This window comes from Canis lupus, chromosome 2, assembly GCF_048164855.1.
Source record: "Canis lupus baileyi chromosome 2, mCanLup2.hap1, whole genome shotgun sequence".
NCBI classification, from domain to species: domain Eukaryota; kingdom Metazoa; phylum Chordata; class Mammalia; order Carnivora; family Canidae; genus Canis; species Canis lupus.
This window is the reverse complement of record NC_132839.1, coordinates 88,154,100-88,170,992: the sequence shown is the minus strand read 5'-3', so window position 1 is coordinate 88,170,992 and position 16,893 is coordinate 88,154,100. Positions and strand designations below refer to the sequence as shown.

The 16,893-nt window shown below is 34.9% G+C and overlaps 1 long non-coding RNA gene across 2 annotated transcripts in view; it reads left to right on the top strand.

The window, feature by feature from the left end:
* The window catches only part of LOC140623083 (uncharacterized), a 252,763-nt gene that overhangs the window by 209,428 nt on the left and 26,442 nt on the right, over positions 1-16,893 (top strand). Inside the window, exon 4 of one of the 2 annotated variants that reach the window (XR_012022758.1) lies at positions 10,953-11,075. This is a non-coding gene — a long non-coding RNA (uncharacterized lncRNA). The remainder of the gene's footprint in view (positions 1-10,952; positions 11,076-16,893) is intronic. The other variant, XR_012022763.1, reaches the window with a different exon arrangement.

The window sequence follows — 16,893 nt, the reverse complement described above, 5'->3', positions numbered from 1 at the left end:
AATTATTTTGAGGCTTATATGAAAATAAAATCAATTCTTAGAGTTTGGTAGTCATAAACAGTAATGAGAAGTTAGTTTGCATGTCTGGTAACGGAAACCTTTTTATTTTTTTATTTTATTTTTTAAATATTTTATTTATTTTAGAGAAAGAGTGGGGGAGGGGTAGAGGAAGAAAGAGAGAGAGAGAGAGAGAATCTCCAATAAACTCCCTGCTGAGCATACAGCCCCACCTGGGACTTGATCCGATGCCCCATGAGATCATGACCTGAGCCAAAACCAGAATCAGAGGCTTCACCAACTGAGCCACCCAGGTGCCCCAATAGAAACCCTTTTAAAAGCCAGATTGCCATTTTAAACCCTTGGGATTTTTGAACAAGGTATCATGGAGACACATATGGGTAGGCAGTGACAGTGTTATTTATTTAATATCTAATTTTATTCATCTTTAATCATTTGTGCAATTAATAAAATTTAGAAAGACTTTTCTAAATAGCAGGTGATATGGCATTATAGAAAAAAAAAACATGAGACTTAGAACTGAGAGTTTTGTGTTTCAACTTATACTTTCTAACTCTGGTGCACCAAGCAACTCTTAATATACAAGCCCTTTTCAGCACTTCTTTTGAAATCTTAAAAAAAAAGAAAAACACATTTCTTTTTAAGATTTTTATTAATTTATTCATGAGAGACACAGTGAGAGAGTGAGAGAGAGAGAGAGAGAGGCCGAGACATAGGCAGAGGGAGAAGCAGGCTCCCTGCAAGGAGCCTGATAGGGGACTCGATCCTAGATCCCAGGATCGCACCCTGGGCCAAAGGCAGAGAGAGGCTCAACCGCTGAACCCACGCATCCTGAACAACACAGTATTTTTGAGCTTTGAATTCTATATGTAGCTAACAAAGTATTCCTTGAATATTTTTATATCTTCAAAAATCTTTAATTTGGGGGGCCATTCTTTGAAACCTCTTGGAAGCATTTAAGATTTTAAATACCTGATGACAGAACTGTTTATATGTATAATAGTTAACTACAGACTGAAATGAAGTCTGAATTTGGTAACATTCTCCTTCAAAGATTGATGAAATGTTGTAGAAGGCTAACCTAACCAGAGTGATAAGAAATCCATTCATACTCTTTCACAGACTTCCCCTTCTACACATTCTCCCTTTTGGGTAGCAAGTCCGATGTAATGCACTTTAGCATAACTGATAGGAAAACTGATCCAGTACAAAAATGAGAAGGAAGAACTGACAGAGGAAGGTTTCCTTCTTGAAACAGATTCGAAAAATATAATTCCTGGCTAGTATTTAAAGTAGAAATTTCTTTACCTGCCCAAACATCATAATGAAAAATGTCCCTTATGATCTGCAAATATTTTTAAACCAAGGTAACTATATAAATTAATAGTAAAGCATCATTATAGTATAATTTATTTATTTGTAGATCTTTTGGTGGCCGTATGGCTATATATTTCAGTCCAAGTGGCCCAATCATACACTAAAACTCTAGTAATGCCTGAATAACTACTGTGTGGGTTCAATACATCAGCATTATAAAATGGATCACATGTGTTTTATGCATTTAATGAAATTGTTAAGTGAACATTTACTCATTCATTTACAAATATTTATTGCACTTATTCCTGCAAGCTCAGTGCTGGGTGCTCTCATTTAAATTATTTACAATGGCAAGAGTTGGGGATATTTCTAGTAAGATCAAATTCCACTTGATATAAATGGAATATAAATCAATGATTTATAATATTAACCTGGCCAATTACTTAACCTTCCTGTGTCCTTCTTTACCCATATATAAAATGGGATAGTAAGAACATGAAAAGTCATGGGAACTCTGTGATACTTAAATGTAATAATGTATTCAAGTGTTTCTCAAGGCAAAGTGTTATACTCAGTAACTGCTGTTCTTTTTGCTGCACTGTATATACACAAAACTGAGGCTATGAAAGAAAAATACCTCACTTTTCATCAAATAGGTAATCAATAGAGGAGTGGGGATATAGACTGTATTTCTCTAAGTTGAAAGTCTCTTATCTTTAAAAAAAAATTTTAAAGATTTTATTTATTTATTTATTTATTTATTTATTTATTTATTTATTATTTATTTGAGAGAGAGAGATGGAACAGGAGGAGGGGCAGAGGGAGGGGGGAAGCAGACTCCTCACTGAGCAGGGAGCCAGACTCAGGACGTTGGGATCATGACCTGAGTCAAAGGCAGACGCTTAACAGACTGAGCCACCCTGGTGCTCCTTAAAAATTATTTTTACCCACATAATAGCTCTACATCTTTTTTAAAATTTAAGTAGTACTATAAAACTTAAAATAATGTGAAATACAGTAACCTTTTTCCTTTTCCTCCTCACTCATAATTCCAATAACATGCTAACATGCCTCTTACTTGATTATTAACTTCAAACATTATTTATTGCCTTCCTATCATGAAATAGGAAGACAACACCCAAATGTCCCCACCACCTACTTTGCATTCTTTCCGTCTTCCAATAGTTTTATCAAAATTTTTCAGATAAGGCAATTTTCAGTGTTTATATTATAGTTGCTAAGTAATTATTTTTCACTCCTGAGCCAAGTCAAGCACTATATTTCAATTACCTTTCCTGTGCAATATTTTGTTTTTTTCCAGATTTAAATAATTTTCTTGAATTAATTTTTGCTTAACTTTCTATGTCCCTGTCATTAATTTTTCATTAACTCTTCAAAAAATATCAAACTACTTTCTAATTCTCTTTTCTGTGTGATCAAACATTGTATTACCTGTTTTTCCCTCTGTTCCCCCTGGAGAATATTCCCAAAACCTCCACTCTCCTACTCCCTTCTCAATTTGCATCTCAGAACTGCTGTGCCGCTCTCATCAGGGACTACCTTTCTTCCCTCTTTATGGTGGATCCATGCTTTCCTTGATTCAGGTTTTTCTTTCTTGGTTACTTCTTATTTTGATGGAACATAGTTTAAGATGCTAGAATAGTTACCCAAAAAGGAGGTGACTGGTGATAAACAGTTTGAAAGCTTACCTGTTCAAAATTGTTGTCTACTCTCAAATTTGATTGATAGTTGGCTACAGATAGAATTCTCTGTTGAAAAAGAAAAATACATTGTTTTCTAGATTTTAAATCATTACTCCTCTGTTGTTCAGTTTCTAGTTTTGAGATTTCAATTGCCATGCTCTGTTTCCATCCTTGAGAAATGACTTGTTTGTTTTCTTCATAGAGTATTTGGATATTAATTTATTTTAGTTTCAGAAATTTTATGATAATAGGCCTTAGTGTGGGTGTTTTATTTTCCTTCCTTTTCCCTCCTCATTATTCTGCACACCAGTGGGTCTTTAATTCTGACAAGTTTCCTTGCACTATTTCTTTGATGATTTCCTTTTTTTTTTTTTTTTCAATTTCTCTCTGTTCTTTTTTTTCCCTGGCATTTATATTAGTCAGATGACGGACCTACTGATTTATCATTTGTCATTTAAAAAATCCCCTTTCTTATCTACTTCTTGAAAATCTTGGCCATTTGATTCTATTTTCTTAAAGATTTTCGTTGAGGCCAAAGGTATATTAAAAAAAATGCTCAATAACAGTGCTAACCAGGGAAATGAAAATCAAAACCACAATGAGATATCAGTTTACACCTCTTAGTATGGTTTTTATTTAAAAGAAGACAAATATTAGTCAAAATGGAATCCCTTGCCCACTGTTTTTGGGAATGCAAAATGGTGCAAAATGGTGCTGTTGATAAGGAAAACAGTATGGAGCTTCCTCAAAATTAGAGAATGTCCAATGATCCAGAAATATCACTTCTAGGTATTTTTCCAAAAGAATGGAAATCAGGATCTCAAAGATATATTAACCTTCTCATGTTCACTACAGCACTATTCACAATATCTAAGATGTAGAAATAACCTAAGTGTCCATTAGTGGATGAATAGATAAAGAAAATATAAGATCTATCTATCTATCTATCTATCTATCTATAATGGAAAATTATCCTGCCTTAAAAAAGAAGGAAATCCTATAATATATGACTACATGGATGGACTTTGAAGACATCTTAAGTGAAAAAAAGCAATCACAGAAAAGCAAACACTTCATGATTCCACTTATATGAGGTTTCTAAAATAGTCAAACTCATAGAATTAAAAAAATTGAATGGTAATTGCCAAGTTGGAGAGAGAGAAATTGGAAGTTGCTAATTAATATGTATAAAATTTCAATTATGAAAGATGAATAGTTCTAGAGATCTGTATAACAGATCCTATAACATTGTATAACATTGTGCCTCTAGACAATAATGTTATATTGCACACCTAAAATTCTATTAGGAGGGTAGGATCTTATGTTAAGTATGCTCATCAAAGTAATAAAAAAAAGATTTCTGCTGAATTTTTAATTGAAACTATCTTTTCAAATCATTTATTATTCTCTATCCCCTTCCACTTTTTTAAATTCCCCTTTGCTATAACTCTGTTCTCATTTCAGGAATGCACTCTTTTTAAAACCTCTAAGGTTAAAAATTTAGGGTAATTTGTGTGCTTTAAGATTTATTTGGATCCCTGTTTTTCTCTACTTATGGCAAGTTCCCTCTCACTGTTATTTGCCTCAATCTCCTTCTTTCGTGCTGAGGTTCTCCATACATGTCTGATCATTCTTGACTACTGACTCATACTTTTTTTTTTTCATCCATAAAGCACTAAAAAAAAATGATTGGAAGATCCATGTGTAAGACTTCATTGGGATGATAGCACTCCTTGTCCCAACAACTTAAATGTCTATTTCTGTATATCCTCTGTGCACTTTCTAAGCCCATTACTTGCTTTGTAGCCATCCTCATAGTGCCAGGGAAGAACATTTCAATTTTCAAATCTATCACCTATAACGGTAGAGGGGAAAGGATGAAGAATAAATCTCTTTGCCAAAGTTCTTGAAAGTAACAAGGAGAAGGATGAGGATCTTAGGTCCTACAGGTAGACTTTTAAAAATACCTCTATTTTCAAAACTGTGCTTCTTATATGCCAGATCTTGAGAATCTTGGCTGAATTTCTCCACGTAGCAAGTTATCTCCTGCCAGGAGAGAGAGGGATGCTTACCCAGCTATAGAGCGTGAAGAAAGAGACATAAGAACTAGTTGCTCTTTATCCAAACTGTTCTTTATCCAAACCAAAAGGTCATAAAGAAACCTTTTAAGGTATCTGATGCCTCAAATTCCTGAGCTTTCTAAAGTTCTACAACATGGACTTACTTGCTTCTCCTTTGATATCTCAATTCTAGATAGTTACCATATTTATTGATTCTAGGATATTTTTTTTTCTCATTTTAATATTTTTGCATGTGGGGGAACCACATTATAGTCAATCACATTATGGAAGATTGTCTTTTCCAAAGATGGCTGTAATGATATCTTCATCCAACATGCTCTTTTTTTTTTTATTAAGATTTTATTTGTTTATTCATGAGAGACGCAGAGAGAGAGAGAGACAGAGATACAGGCAGAGGGAGAAGCAGGCTCCATGCAGGGAGCCCAATGCGGGACTCAATCCTGGGACTCCAGGATCACGTCCTGGGCCGAAGGCAGCCGCTCAACCACTGAGCCATCTGGGTGCCCCCATGCTCTTTTTTTCATGGTGACCTTTCCATTCTTCCATCAAGGTAATGAATATACCTCTTTTCCCTATATATGTTGAAGTTGGTTGAACCTCTGTGGCTGCCTCATTCAATAATGTGGAGTGTAAGTGAAGCTGTGTGATTTGAAGATAGGTCCTAAAGAGCAGTATGACTCTGCCCAGCTATCTCTCTTGGGATATCTGCTCTTGTAAAAGTTACTATGCTCTGCGGAAGCCCAGGCTACATGTGAGGCTGTGTATACATGTTTCAGCCAATAGGCCCAGTTGAAGTCCCTGAGGACAACTAACAGTAACCATCATCCACGTAAGTGAAGAAGACTGAGAGGGTGCCAATGCCTGCAAGCATGTGGTCACAATTGCATGAGATGCCCGGATCCAACCAGACCCAGTCAACCCCTACAAGTGTGAGACTTAATAATGATATTATTATTGTTTATTTAAGCTACTAAATTTGGGATGGATTATTACATAGCAATAGATAAGTGGACATTTATAATCATAAATTTATAATTATATTTGACAGTGATTTTTCTTTCTCAATGAAACAAACTAATGGTGCATCTTATAATAAATGGCAACTCAGATTAAGAAAATATATTAGTATTCTACTTTTTTTGTCTTGTTAACTCCTCTTATGCTTTCTATGTTCCAAAAATATGTTGTCCTGTAAGGATTACTGGTAGCTCCACTGGAGATTTTATACCCTTCCTTTATTTTCATTTCAGTGAGATTATTAGGAGGAGTGGTGGGATATGTTCAATCTGCTATGTATAGCTGTACTCATCATACTGTGGCTGAGGTTCTATAGGTGTAGTTTCAGCCCTAATCTTAAAGACAGTGTTGTGCAGTTTTGGTTCGCTTGCTTACTTGCTTTTGCATTATTATCCAGGTCTTACTTCTTTACTTAGTGTTACAAGGTTAATGCTTCGAAATAATTAGTTCAACGAAGACACTCTGCCCAAATAACAGAAATATAACCAAAATGGACCAAAATTACTTGTGGAGTAACAATAAAGAAGTCAACATAACTTTTCAATCCTCAGTTTTCATAACCACAAGGTAGAAATGTTAGTTCTGACAGGAATTTCAGGTGGTAATTTAATGAGATAATACATATGAATCTTATACCTAATGCACAGTATATCTCTCATAAATATTGGCTCAATATCAATGCATTTAACATAATTTCCTTCATTATTTTTAATGTAGCAGTTATAAATTAAATTTTAAAAGACAAATTATCCATAGAACTATTAGTCATGTTGAGTTTTTCATACTATTTTAAATGGTAATCTCTTCCCATGAATGTATTGAAGTCTAGGATTGTTTTTTGTCTTCCCAACATCCAATTTCTTTCCTTCCAGTAACAGAAGTTCTATTCCCTTCATTGGCTACAGTCTTGATAAACTGACCAATCATGTCACTCAGCTTTACCATTGGCAAAGGGCACATAAATGATCTAAATGAAGCCATAACCAAGTTCCCTTCCAGGAATTTGAATATCAAGCTGAGCAATCCAGGGATTGAAAATGGTCAGATGTCAACCATCCCAACGCTAACACTTTGAACAAACTGCCCACTAATTCTTGTTGCTTAGATTTCTATAACTGCCTTAATGTCTCTTGCTGGTATGTTTCTTCAACTCTTCCTTCGAATCACAGAGCAATTCTGTTTTCTTCTTAATAATTATTTCCAGTTTTGCTCAAATTAATCAGGATTTATCTCTGTTGCATGCACCCAAAGAATATCAGTTGATACACTGATATTCTGAGAAGTCGTTTCTAATAAAAAGAGATGCCATATTTGAAGCTGGATCTGACTTGAAATAAATGAGGGTAGTTTAACCAGCTTATAATTTTCCATACCATTTCCATTAACCATCTCCTTATTCTCAGAATAGGCTGTTCTTATGTACATTAAAGCCAAGATTATTCACTTCCCATGTCTTTAAGATTTCAACAAACACAAGGATACATAAAGATGTGCTTGGGAATATTTGAAAGTAAAGTCTAAAATAGAGTAAGATCAAAAAGCTATACCTTGAAAGCAAGAATTATTTCAAATATGTTAAAATAACCAAACTTGCTTTCACAGGACAAATAAACATATTAAGTACACTTATTTAGAATTATGATTGGAGAATTTGCTGTAATAAATCAACTTATAATTTAAAATTCACCCATTACTTGGTGGCTTTCTCCTTTCATAAACATTTAGTTGGTATGGTGGTAAACTGAAACAAGTCCTTTGTGAGCTGTTGTTTAAGTAAAACGCAGGAGACACATTCATATATGGGCCTCTGAACACTTTGCCAAATTATAATTATCCATAAACAAAGACCAGAAACCCAGAAAAAAATCTATTTGTGTTGCCATGCCCTCTTAAAGCTCTTTCTTTGATTATTTCTATTGCTACCCAGAGTCATATTATTACCAGCTGATGGGTGGCACAGATGGCTCAGAGCAGAGAGGTTTGTTTCTGTCATGGTTTACACTATTTCTTCATGTCTTTTCTTATAGAGTTTTGGTGGATTTCAATTTATTTTATTTCTCATGTAATTGTTTCACTGTTTTTGTTGTTCTTTTTACTTAATTAGTCAGGATGTGGTTATGTGTATAGGGCCCTTGACTGGCTTGCATTGAACTCATGGTAACTGAAGATGGCTCTGTTTATTGTCCTTCTGCTGTTTGGAAGATGCCCTGAACTGTCTGGCTTTCACCATGGGGCAAGAAGCTGGCCCTGAGTTCTGAGATTCTCAGCCCATATCTAAGCATGTGTGCATATGGTGTCTGGCTTTCTAAGGCTTTTACAGCTTTGGTCTTTATCCTCTCTCTCCTGCTTTCTCCCTTCCTCCTTCCCTTTCTCCCCAACCCCCGCTTACTCACATGTGATTCTCTCTCTCTTTCTTTCTCTCTCTCTCTCTCTCTCTTTCCACACACACACACACAGTTTTCACCATTCATTGCCATTTTGATCATTACTATGTATAAGAGAAATTCAGTAATAAACAGCAAATCTATTACCCCAAACTTTCCTACTTAAGATTACTTTCACACACATACAAAAGATTACTTTCCAATTTCTACATGTGCTATTTCTGTATGTTCTCTTTTCTGCTCTCATTAGCCTTATGAATTCCTTCGCACTACTACAAATCTCCAGCTTGCCTAGGAATTTGACTGCAGAAAATCATAACAGAAGCTTCAGGCCTCTCCTGCCTTCATGAATCCATGGAAGGCATTAGGGAGACTTCAATGACTCCATCTTTGCCCTGTTTCCATGATCTCTGATAGAAATTTTCTAATGCCAGCTAGCAATTCAGTCTGATTTCTCTCTCCACAGACTTTCATCTCTTTTACACTTTAAGAATCAATTTTAGGTCCTAGGATTATTTTATTTCACCTTCCTGAAAGTTTCATTTAATATACTCTGCTTTTTAAACTTTATATGTATTCAAAAGTTCATAGGCAATGAATCTGTAGAACATATGCATATACAGTATTTCCATGTAGTTTCCACCATATCCTTTATATGTGAGTGTCAGAATTATATTTCAGAGTAAGGACCAAAGGGGCTTTTAGGAGAATGGTATTTCATTAACTTACCTTCTGGCATTTTAACTGTTATCAGCTGTACAGTTTAGTTTTATTACAACAGACATTATTGTGATAACTTTTCCTACTTTATCTTTGCAATTTATTGGAGCAGTTAATTTCTCAAAAAGTAAGAGCATTTTTTCTCATTAGAAATTCCTTCATGGCCTCTTTGATACATGTTCCTTGCTATTTAGAAGAACTGCTGATAAGTGATTTTGACTTGTATCCTCAATAATGTGAGATGTTTAACAGAAACTTGGCAAACCACTTAGGGGCTGAAGCCATTTCTTAAAACCAGCCCCAACTGAATAATTTCTGTCCCATTACTGCCACGAACATTCAAAAAGTTCCCATATAGCAATGGACAGCCAAATATACTTATGAACTTCCTAAGGACAAAGTTTTTACTTTGTTTAATGAATCACTTTTTTTTCTAAGATTATTGTTTCTCCTTTTAGTTCTATGACTCCAGTATTTGACAGCATTAAGCTTTAAGGATGGAATCTATTAGCTCAAAGTAAGTGGGAGAGATTTCAATTATCCAATAAATATGTGCTCTGTATAACTCCAAACCATGCAACTCAATCATCCAAATTATCCTCTTTGACCAAATGAGCCAGCAAAAGCCAATCTCCCTTTCTCTTTGTCACATTAAAACTATTCCATCTGTACATTTTTTATCTCTGGCCTCTCTTTTGTACTTATTTCTATATTTTTTTATATATTTTCCTCTTTTTTGAACTTTGATTTTCTTGTGTTTACTTGTCTAGTTGCTTCCTCACAGAACTCTATCAAGATAAAGGAGGAGAATTTACATTTGAAAACATGACCCAAATGCAGTAGCCTTCAGGGATTCTAGTAAGTGGTAAATAGAAGGCAAGGATAGACAGGAATCCAGTGATATGAGTAGGACAGGTACTAAGGAAAGAAAAGGAAAGAAAATGTTGATATTGACTGTGATGAAAAGATGAGAGACAATTTTAACTGGCCAAACATAAAAGCTGTTTGTAGACATTCCTCTTCAGATTTCTGTTATGTTTCTCTTCCACAGGGAACATTTCTCTTATAAATCCACAGAGTGAATGGTCCACATGCAGAGCTCTGAGATTCCATCCCTTTCCTTCTGGGTTTATAAACAGTTCTCACTAATGAATCTTTATGTCCAGTTGGGTAAATCAATGTTAATTAACTATATGAGATTAATAATAACTCCAGCATTCCTGGATGTCTACCATAGGCCTACACAACTATTTTCTATACGTTATTATCTTCATTCCCTTCTGCAGTCCTTTAAGGTAACTGTTATCTTTGAGTTTATAATTGAGGAAACTAAGGTGAGAGAGGTAAAGTAACTTTTTCAAGATTACCCAGGTAACTTGTTACCTACAGGTTTTTGGATTTGGATCTTTTTCACTCTGTTCTACCTAAATGTTTTAAAATAGTTTCTGTACCTCCTCTACTATCTTTGTCATATGTTCACTATCTACCAAAATTGTATCAAGATTGTACTTGATGCTTTCCAATTTTGACAAAAATAATAGTTTAGGTGCTTTATTTAATTGAAGTTATAACTTATCTTTATTTCACTGAAAGCTCATTTTAGGCTATCACTCAGATTTATAGTACAAACTCATTTATTAATAACATTACTTTTTTCTAATCTAAATATTCCTTAAGGTTTAGTAATTGTGTAATTTTTACATGTATTACAGTGTTATGTCCAAGGAATTGGGTGGTAAACAAGATCCACAGAGGTCTGCTTCAACTAGCTGACATACTAAAATCTGAATGTAGAGAAGCAACAGAACCTGAAGTAAGTCATCAGCTGAGCACTGGTGAGTTTTGCGAGCTCTTTCAAAAAAGATGAGCTTCAAGAATACTTCTTGAATATTAAGCAGGAAAATGAACCTGGACTTTGGGAAGGTATGAAACAACACCAAAAAACAGAGTTTACATGACACAAAAAATTTCGGATGGACAGGGGAAAGAAAATACAGAAAATCAGAAGGGTTATAAATAAAATATCCAAGAATCACCCCATTTATGCAAGGTAATGCAAAGGGGGGTCCTGCAAATTTAGGAAGAACAAATGATTGATTGGCAGAATGGAGACAAAAGCAGCCTTGATAACATTATTCTGAATTGCTAATGAAAAGGCTATATGACATCCAAAGCCGGAGCATTCTTAAGTGGCTCCTACACTGATGCTGTCTGAGTATTGGGAGGAAGAATAAGGAGTGGTTCAGCTCTAATTCCACATATCAAATCACGAGGCACTTGGATAAATCTCTATGTCTTCAAAAAGTTTGAAGGTCAAAGCTAAAAGACTCTTTAAGGATTAGTATATTATGACTCCATCATTTAGCAGACAAGGAAACTGTTTCATTAAATCAAATGACTTGACTGAAATCACAATGGGTGTGTATTTTTAGATGGAGCACTTTACTATTTAGGCTACTCTCTAAGCTGCTATAACAAAAAATCTCTAAAACATACTGACTCAATTAACACTCTAGGGAGGGGAGATCACAAGGTCATCTGGCACCTTCAACAAATGGCTTCCAAAACTTTTCTCATCTCACCATGTCTAACCAATGGGAAGTACAACGTTGAACTTTACCCAAGCCCCATGATTCTGGAAAACAGTGAAAGTTAAGAAATCCCCCTCACACTTCTGTGTTCTGAGAAATGACAGACTGGAAAGAATGACCTTTCCAATATGACTTACATAGGACTTATGAATACCCCTTGGTTTACCTATGAAACAGGTAAAGAAGGGCTAGACACAGAATCTAAAGTCTTATTCTTTGCCTCATAGATAACTAGTTGAATTCCTTATTCCCAGTGATCAATTGGAACAAAGTATTTGCTAATCCAATTTTGAGTTTCTCTCCTCCCCTCCCCCGCCTGGATTTTGAGCCACCCTCAGCCTGAGCCAACATACATCCTCCTCCTGGGAATAGGCTGGCCTCAGATGAAAACATTCTCTACTCTGTTATCAAATCACACAACCCATAGTATTCCACACTATGTTCCTTTTAGCCCTGCGATTTGAATCTGGGTCTGCTACAGAGCTGTATTATCTACATCAAAATTTACCTTATTTATAATATCGGTTTCCTCATTTTAAAATAATGATTAAAGCAGAATCTGCTTCATAGAGTTTGGAGAAATATTAAATGAGAAAATGCAGGCAGAAGGCACTGTACCACCTCCATATAATAATCACCACGAATGATAGTTTTCCACATACTAGAACATGGATGGTATTTTGATATCCGCTTCACAATGACATAGTAACAATATAAGAAGGCTATTATTAATTATTATTATTATTTTATACAAAGGAGATCTGAGACTCACCAAGATTAAGGAATTTGTCTCAGATCAAAGAGAATAATAGAGTATCTGAGATTCAAAACTTAGTTTCTCTGACTGTAAACTGTAATTCCCACCTCTGTCATCTTCATCTTACATCATGCGATTTCCTAACTTCTAGACTACACTATATCATTAACATTCCATGATTTTAAGAGGGAAAACATTCTTTGTTTTATTGAATCACTTTACTCAAATGAAATATAAAGATGTGCTTCTCCATAATGCATGGGAATATAAGAAATATCTTACCTATTTTCTCAAAATAAGTTGTTGAGCAACAGATGTCTGTGTAGACAGTTCCATTGCAGTTTTTAAATTCGTTATACATGGTCCACCAGATCAATGTCCATGGCATGAAGCAGTCAAAAAAGATATCCCGAATATGCTGAAAGGAAAGAGGAAAATATGGCAGGACTTTTGGGAAAATGACAATCACATAGGACCACCGAATAGGAGAGTTGGAAATTATGCTAATGCTCTTATGTGCAATAGAGAAGAGGCATACTTCTCTATTGTTGTTAGATTAATGATGACTGCAGACATTCTTTAAAATTTCAATTATGTTATCCACTTCAATTACATCTAACTTATAGGAAATAAACAGCATGTTAAAATGGCTTTGTGAGGGATTTGGGGGTGCTTTTTCAATGAATTTTAAGAGAAAACTTACAAATTGGTACTCTGGGGGACTTAAAAATCAAACTTAACATAGAAGAGATAAACACTTAAACTCTAAGTATCCTATAGAGCTCTTTCATGGTATCTTTAGGATCATGGTAAGACTGTGACACTACTACAGTAAACATAAATTGAAAAGAGATTATGATTTGGATATTGAAAAATATTTCTAATTAACTATGCATACTTGATCTGCATTAAACTGTAGGAATCATGAAGACAGGAAAAAGTTTATATTCATGTCTGTCTCCATCCATTTATCCACCCAACTACCCATTCATCCATCTATTTATCCATTAATTCATTCATTTAGCAACCATTTATAGAATCCCTATTATATCTGTGCCATTAGCTAAATACAATATAGGGGGACGCCTGGGAGGCTCAGCGGTTGAGTGTCTGCCTTTGGCTCAGGGTGTGACCTTGGAGTCCTGGGATCGAGTCCAGCATCATGCTTCCTGAATGGAGCCTGTTTCTCCCTCTGCCTATGTCTCTGCCTCTCTTTCTGTGTCTCTCATGAATAACTAAAAATAAAATCTTAAAAAAAAATAAAATTAAATAAATAAATAAATAGATAGATAGATAGATAGATAGATAGATAGATAGATAGGACATAGGAATGATAACATAATTCTTTCCTTCAGAATGCCACAATCTACCTGTAGATACTTATATACACAACACACAGTGACAGAAACAAACTATAAATGCATTATAAAGAGGTATAGGAAAATTAGGATAAGCATTTAGGGAATAATTAATTATAACCAAAGGATTGGATAAAGTAAATGCTTAGTACATTGGGTTCCATGGTTCTGATAAACAACAAATAATTACTAAATAATTGAGTGAATAAATGAACACTAAAAGCCATACTCATTCAAGGTGCTTATTTCAGGCTTGACTGAATTATTCATATTTGGTTTTTTTTTTTTTTTAAAGTCAGACCAGATGATTTCCAGGTCTATGAAGAGAGCCAATTCAGTTCAACAGAATTTGCTTTCATAAGGCCCTTGTTCATAATGCTTCATTGGTTCTCCTGCAAGTTGACTGATGGTCAGACCCTCTCTGCAGGATGAAACAGTCAGGAACCCTGTGCACATAACTGAGGTTATTAAGAATGTAGGTGGTTGGAAAGCGAATAACCCCACATCAAGTTCCCAAAGCATATTTTCCCCTGGGAGCCTTTTCATATATTGACCCTCCTACCCAGTAAACCTATACCCTCCCCCGACGCACACACACAAATACACACGATTTGAAGCTACTTTATATGCGAATTTTTGTTCGTTTGTTTTAGTTGTTTTTAATCCCAATGCTAGAGAAGGTACTCCTAGGTGCTACTGTATACTTCCTCTCTTATAGTATTGGTGACACTATTCAGTTTTATGTTTAACTTTCATAGTTATAAACTATGAAAGCAGAAAGTGAGTCATTCATTATTATATCCCCATTGCCTCATATAGGTCTTGGCACATGTAATAAGACAGTAATTATTCATCAGTGCAGTAATCAAAAAAAAAAGTATAAATGAGTGTAATGTATTGCTGGACTAATCTTCCTTAAGAGAGCTCTGACCATATTATACCTTCACTACAAAACTCTACTGAATTCCAAATACAGTTTAAACTCCTTTGAAAGACAGTGAAAGTATTGTGTAATTGAGTCCATATTATTGCTTATCCATATGTCAAAAATTCCAACAACATGGCACCCCGAGACACTATTCTTGACGACATTGCACATTACTATTTCTCTTAGGCCTCATATCTATCTAACTGTTGAAACTTTATCTACCTTCTAAACCCAATGGAACTGCTTCTTCCTTAAGGAGACTTCCTGATCCTTTCCCAAGTTCTAGGAATTGTTTTCTTTTTTCTAACTACCCAAAGCTTTGAACACACTGTCTTACAGTTTACTACAAACTGCCATGAATTATATTTGGATTTTTAGTGCACATTTCATTTCTTTTTAAGACTGTGAGTCCCTGGAGGGCAGGGTTGTATCTTTTTCATCCTTATAATTACCACAGTGAAAGACAAACACATTTTTATCAGTCTACAAAAGGAATGCAAACTTCAAATAGATGGAATTTATAATACATTTTGATTCATTGCCATAGATTAATGTATAATGAAATATTTTAAAAAAATACTTTACTAATTTTTAAAAGATTTTATTTATGTATTTGAAAGAGAGAGATCAGGAGCATAGGGGAAAGGGAGGGGGAAAAGCAGACTCCCTGGTGAGAAGAGAGCCCAATGTAGGACTCCATCCCAAGACCCTGGGATCATGACCTGAGCTGAAGACAGACCCTTAATTGACTGACCCACCCAGGAGCCCTTCTTTAAAGATTTTATTTATTTACTTAAGATAGAGAGAAAGAGAGAGAGCATGAATGGAGGGGAAGGGTAATGGAAGAGGGAGAAGGACAAGCGGACTCTCTCTGAGCATGGAGCCTGAGGCGGGGCTCAAGGCGGGGCTCCAGGTGGGGCCATTCCAGGACGCTGGGATCATGACCTGAGCTGAAGTCAGACACTTAACCGAATGAACCACCCAGGTATCCCTGTAATGAAATATTTTAATCCATCTTAAATATATTTTTTGTCTTGACACGTTGATCTTCCTTAAGTCTATTCTAAAAATATAACTAATACTAATAACTAATACTAATACTAATCAAGTCACATAATTCTTGAGAGAATCAAATGAAATGATGCATATAAAGTATTTAGCAAGTGTCTGGTCTATAGTAAGCAGTAATTAAATGTTATTTCTACTTATTACTATCTTTATTACTATTATTATTGTATCATCAACATTAATTTATTATAATGCATTTAGGTTGACATTTCAAAGAGAATTTAAATATGAACACATTAGATTTTCAGTATTTCCATTTTGTATTAATTTTTTCAAAGACTCATACGTTCTATGAAGTTATTATCATCAAATCCAGGGCCCCATGTCTTACTAGGGGAACTGTATGATTCTTGACTTCATAATACTTGGGAGATGCATGCTTCACTGAAGTGCCATTGATTTTCAACTAAAGTGAAATGCTTTCATTTAATGCTTTCTTAAGAGAATTACAGCGGAGGTTGAAGAGAGTTTGGCTTTAGAGAAATCCATTATTAATTTTACATGGCAAAATTGGGATTTATATATCGAAATTTAAATTCAAAGATCCTTTACAGATGCTAAATCAAAATGTTGTTCTAAAATTATTTGTCTTTTCTTTCTATGAAATAAAAAGGCTGTTTTGTCCTAGACTTGTAAATTGCCTGCTTCTCTCAAACAAGTCTTAGTGGTTGCTCTGAGAACTACCTTTTTGTTTAGCATATTGGGTATAACCTCAGGTTTCTCATCTTTGTAATTTTTTTCTGAAGAATCTTAAAGAGCTTTTATCAGCTTAAAAAATCCTTATCTCTAGCCCTCCCTTCATGGCAAGAGACACATTAAGCTAAGCCAGACATAGAAATAGATTCATAGTCCACCTTGAGTGGGCCCCATTAATTCAGTTTGTCTTAACTAAACACTAGCCTTAACTCCAATGACTTTCATCCTGAAGGTTTCTTTTTTAAAAATATTTTA